Below are 6000 nucleotides of genomic sequence, written 5' to 3'. Positions count from 1 at the left end.
GGACTTTCAGGATAGCATTTGAAATGTAAATGAAGAAAGTATCTAATAAAAAATTGTTTTTGAAAAAAAAACATATGAAGATACTCTGATATGCTTGTATAGAAGTAATATTTTCTATACAAACATATAGAAGGCTGGAGCACAGACTTGCAAATGCAGTTCAGAGCTCAGCATCGGCACAAGCACCTGTGCCATGTCATATTAAATATAAAGTAATTTTGAGCAATATTTCTTTGTTACCATGATAAGTATACATGGGCCTTTATATTGTGAATGTGATTTTTAGCCTTTAGTATTCTGTGTGAAAGCTTTACCTCTTTATTTCTTATTTTAAAATAAACACTGCATTCCAAGCTGTTGATGTATTGTGAATTATAGTTTTACAAAGGCTATATATGTTTTGTTGTTGTACATGGACTCCCATAGAAAGCTGTATGATTAATGCTAGAGTCAGTTTACAAAATGTATATTTAAGCTGAAATGCCACATTTTCTCCCATCTTCTTAAAATTTTGCTCCGTGATTATATTTACAGTATGTTATACCAGGTAGTGACAAAATCATTTCTTGAATGTGAAATGCTTTTATAATTAGAACCATAGCTTTGTAAAAACGTGAGTGAAGACATAAAATACAATGGACTCTTTAGTCGGCATGCTGTTTTATGTGTTTATTTATAGAAATGGGTATCAGTAGAATTCCCATATTTCAAATACTTCTTGTCAAAGTAATAAACCAAAATAATGCAGTTCCTTTAAATAGAAAAATGGAAATAAAGCAGTTGAGTATCCTTTTCACAGCCTATTAAATAGAGCAGTGATTTTTTTTTATTTTAGTTTAGACAATTGTATTTGCTCATCTTTGGATTATGGAAATGTGATTCTAACCAATAATATTCAAAAAAGAAAGCCATCAGCCTTGTGGAGAAAGACAGCTTGGCATTCTCTGCTTTTCTTAGCTACTTTCATCTGCCTTCATTTAATGTGGTTCTCTGCTATCTCCAGGAAGGAAGCCTAGTTTTCCTTCACTTGTGAAGGAATTGTAAATATGTCCACATGACAAATCACAAAGATACAAGCTGTATCCACCAAAAAAAAAAGCTCTCAAATACTGGAAAACTCCACTCTGTGCTGCAGGGTAACGGTATAGGTTTGTTTTATTGTTGTCAATTTGCATATCTTCAGTCTGTCCTTAAATGAGATGCAGGATCTTAATAATACCACTTGAAACTCATGACCACATTTTGCTGTGTGAGGAAGTTTCTGAATAAGACATCAAGTTTCTAGCCATCAGAGGATAATTTATTGATACTTGTCAAAAGGAAGTATCAGTCTAACAGAAATCAAGACAAAAGGAATGCCTGATGAATTTTCTTTGAAGTGCCTTTTATAAAAGTCCTTGGTAATACATATTGATGAACTCCAAATTGTCTTGCCTGGAGGGAAAAGAGAGTAGACTGCTTTACACTGTCTTATAAATATTCATCAAAAGAATAAGACTTATGTTCCCAGGCGTGAGGTGAATGATTACGGCTGTATGATTGCCTCAGAATCTGGATAATTAGTAAAACAGCCGTTGACAGAGAATTTTAAACTTGGTATTTTGCCTTCACTCCATTTGCAGTGAGAGATAAAGTTTCCAGTACCCCACCAAAAGCCACGTTATATAGTGAAGTATAGATATACCCACAGTGCAATCATCAGTTGGTTGTATTGTCTATTAACTTTTGTAGTTCTAAACTAAAATAAAGTATTTGATATTTGTTTACTGTTGGGTATTTAAATTTAGTGTGAAAAATGCATGTTTTAGGGTGACTGTCATGACTGTGTGTCTTGGTGGGTGCTCAAAACTGTAAATGATATATTAGTATCACCAAATGCCCTATTTTATGTTTTTATGACTTTGTTGTCACACTGTTTACTTGTTTGGACAGGGAAGGTAACATGTATGTTTTTGCTCACTAAATCCATGAATAACACTTTAAGATAATTAAATTATCATGGAATATTTGACATTAGAAGATAAATATTACTCATATCAACAAGCAGAAGTGATCTTTAGCAAACTGTCTATAAACTTTTACTGATTCTAGTTTCATAAGACATCCTCAACTTGCCAGAAAAAGTTGAGGAAACAACTTTTTCAATTTCAGGAAACATTTTCCTTAAGCAAATTTAACAGTTAAACATAATTAAGCAATAAAATGTCCTCTTTGAAAGAAAATAGATTTCAATTTAAATAAGTGAAATTAATTATCCCTTTTGAATAGAAGACATATTCAGTGTTTGAAGAATACCTTTTTTATGTTGGACAAAGATTAGTCTCTGTGTTATTTTACTAACAAAGGAATATTCTATTTCCCACATCTCCCAGCTGATGGTCATTTCTAGATCCATGTTCAGGTGAGTAGAACAAACTTTGTTTGTATGTTGTGTGTATAGGAATAAAATGCAGTGGCACAAAAGAAATGTATAAAAGAATAAAATGTTAGTGAGATGGCTCAATGCTTAAGGACACATTCTGTTCTGGTCCCCAGTTCTATCACCAATACCCAGAATAGACAGCTGTATACCTTCTCTATCATGAGATCCCAGATATGTGACATGCTGTTCTGGTCTCCTTGTACACACACACACACACACACACACACACACACACACACACACACACCACACCACACCACACACACACACACACACACACACACACACACACACACACTCACACAGAGTATACCTTCTCTATCATGAGATCCCAGATATGTGACATGCTGTTCTGGTCTCCTTGTATACACACACACACACACACACACACACACACACACAGATGCATACATATTTGTTGAGAGGAAGGAGGAAAAGGGTGGGACAGAGAAAGGGAAAGGAGGAGAGAGAGAGCCATTAGAAAGAAGAAAGAATAAGACTACCAGATGGAAAGAGAAACATTGCTTCAAAGACTGTGAATAGAAGCACATTGCATTTTGATTTGTTCAGGAGCACAGCAATTCCTAGAACTGTACTGTATGGGGAGAGACAATGATGATATTGAGGAAAATAGTGTTCTTCAAAAGGGCATTGGTTTGTTTGGTAAATACAGATAAATTTCATAAAACATAAGGGAAAATCTTGCTCTCTGCTTTCTTTCACTCTTGTATTTTTCTTAGTGTGCTGTATAAATCATCTCATTTGGAATTTATGAAAAACAGTTTTGAAAAAGACTTACAAAAGGCATATGGTGTTAGCAGTCTGGAACACTTAAATTGATTGCACAGAACACCTAAACGAATTCAATATGGAGTAGAAAGAACCAACAACAGCCTGTGGACTGAAGTGTCTGGGTCCCCATGGGCATCTATTATATTCTCTTATTTTTGAGAATCCCTTCATGAGAAACTTACCAAGAATATTTGATAGAATTTTTTAGAAAAGTTTGTTTTTAAGCTTCAAGGAACAAAGTTCCATTTAAAATATAAATCAAGGATTTCAGGATGATAAGCAAGACAACTATGGAGAAATGACAGTAAACTTATATAAACCAGAAATCCCACCTCACAGTGTGCTGCCAGCAGGACCCTAGAGTTCTGGGGTTGAGATATTTCAAATGTTTGAATAGAGATATCCACATGAAAGTAGCCACAATCTAATATTAATAGCCACTGTGAAATATCTATAAATATTTGGTAACATAAAACTATACCACAGCCCTAGTGGATGTCTGCTAGGACACTGCTATGTTTTCTTAGAATATGATTATTTTTCAAGGCAAGCTCAAATGTTTATTGATTGGATCTATGAAAGAATGATACAGTAAAGTCTGCTGCACATGGCGAAACCACTAGGAAGTTATTCAACCACCAAAACCTGACTTCTGCATGGGCGCCTGTTTTCATCCCCACACAGGTAATGATAAAGTAATGTCCTGAACACTCATGAGAAATGATTTATAAATGAACACGAACGGAAGGGAAAATTCCTTCCAATCTATTCTTTCTTTTTTTTTTTTAAACACTCTTTGATGGAGCTGGAGAGATGGCTCAGAGGTTAAGAGCACTAACTACTCTTCCAGAGGTCCTGAGCTCAATTCCCAGCAACCACATGGTGGCTCACAACCACCTGTAATGGACTCCGATGCCCTCTTCTGGTGCATCTGAAGACAGAGACAGTGTACTCACATAAAAAGCAAATAAATCTTTAAAAAGCACTCTTTGAGAGTTTCTGCCCTTCAAATGAGACAGAAATTACAGTTGTCAATTGGAAGGAATGAAAGAAAGGAACTGTGGGATATTTAATTTGTTCAACACTTTCCCCGATAATGTAAGAAATGGTTCATGTTCTATGGTGTAGTGCATTGATGAAAATAGTTAACTTTGACCCAGTGAATGGGAGTGGAGTAAAGTGAGGTGGTAAAGTCTGCATTCATAGAAAGAACTGCATAGACGTTTGAAAACTTTATAAGAGAAACTAACACATTGAGAAGGTAAGGATGCATGTACCTTGGACAGTCCAGGTGCCTATCTACCTAGCTCTCATCTGCTTATGGTAGAGGCAGCCGTGCTGATTAGTGAGCTTCCTACAGAATTCAAATTTCAATATCTTAACTTTACTATGTGGCTATATTTAGAGATCTGTGAGAGTTTTTTTTCCACAAATTGTTTTCTTCTTGTTGTTCTTGTTGTTCTTCTTCTTCTTGTTCTTCTTCTTGTTCTTCTTGTTCTTCTTGTTCTTCTTGTTCTTCTTGTTCTTCTTCTTGTTCTTCTTGTTCTTCTTCTTGTTCTTGTTCTTCTTGTTCTTCTTGTTCTTCTTGTTCTTGTTCTTTTCTTCTTCTTCTTCTTCTTCTTCTTCTTCTTCTTCTTCTTCTTCTTCTTCTTCTTCTTCTTCTTCTTCTTCTTCTTCTCCTTCTTCTTCTTCTCCTTCTCCTTCTCCTCCTCCTCCTCCTCCTCCTCCTCCTCCTCCTCCTCCTTCTTCTTCCCTTTTTTACAGTCCAGTCATTATCATCATCCCAGCCCACCCTCTGATTGTTCCTCATCCCATTACTCCTTTCACATATCCAAGAGGATTTTGCCACTCCACCAGATCTCCTCACAACCCAGGGCCTTATGTTTCTCCAGAGTTCGGTGCTTCTTCAATCACTGAGACCAGATCAGATAATCCTCTACAGTATAGGTGTCAGGGGGCCTCATATCAAGTAGTGTGTGCTACCTGGTTGTTGGCTCAGTGTCTGAGAGATTTCAGGTGTCGAGGTTAATTGACATTGCCGGTCTTCCTTTGGGGTTGCCCTCCTCCTCAGCTTCTTTCAGCCTTTTGCTAACTCAACCACAGGGGTCACTGGCTTCTGTCCATTGGTTTGGTGTATCTGCATCTGACTCTTTCAGCTACTTGTTGGGCCTCTCTTGAAGGAAAGCCACATTAGTTAGGTTCCTGTCTGTAAGCACACGATAGCATCAGTAATAGTGTCAGGCCTTAGAGCCTCTCCTTGAGCTGGATCCCAATTTGGGTCTGTCACCGAACCTCCTTTCCTCACTCTCTTTTTCAGTTTTGTCCCTGAAGTTCTTTTAGACAGAAACAATTCTGGGTCAGCGTTTTTGACTGTGGGATGGCAACCCCATCTCTCCACTTGATGCCAGAGACTTTCTACTGGAGGTTGACACTACAAGTTCCCTTTCCACACTGTAGGGCATTTCAACCAAGGTCCCTCCCTTTTAGTACTGAGAGTCTCTCACCTTCTAGGTTTCTGGTACATTCTAGATGGTCTACCTACCTCCTACTTTCCGGGATTGCCTGTTTCCATTCTTTATGCTGGCCCTCAAGGTTTCACTCCTGTTCCTCCCTGCCCTAATACCTAATCATGTTCCCCTTTTCCCCAACCTGAGGTCTCCTCTCTTGGCCCTTTTATCTTGTTAGCCTTCTTGAGGTCTTTGGATTGTATGCTGGGTATTTTTACCTTATTGGCTAATATCCAGTTATTAGTGAGTACATAACAAGCATGTCATTTTGGCTCTGAG

The 6000-nt window shown here is 37.3% G+C and overlaps 1 long non-coding RNA gene across 1 annotated transcript in view; it reads right to left on the bottom strand.

The window, feature by feature from the left end:
- Nucleotides 1-1281: 1281 nt before the first annotated feature.
- The window catches only part of 4930556G01Rik (RIKEN cDNA 4930556G01 gene), a 191149-nt gene continuing 186430 nt past the window's right edge, over nucleotides 1282-6000 (bottom strand). Inside the window, exon 7 of the long non-coding RNA NR_040655.1 lies at nucleotides 1282-1434. This is a non-coding gene — a long non-coding RNA (RIKEN cDNA 4930556G01 gene). The remainder of the gene's footprint in view (nucleotides 1435-6000) is intronic.

This window comes from Mus musculus, chromosome 4 (genome assembly GCF_000001635.26).
Source record: "Mus musculus strain C57BL/6J chromosome 4, GRCm38.p6 C57BL/6J".
Lineage (NCBI taxonomy): Eukaryota > Metazoa > Chordata > Mammalia > Rodentia > Muridae > Mus > Mus musculus.
This window is presented reverse-complemented; position numbering and strand designations above follow the sequence as displayed.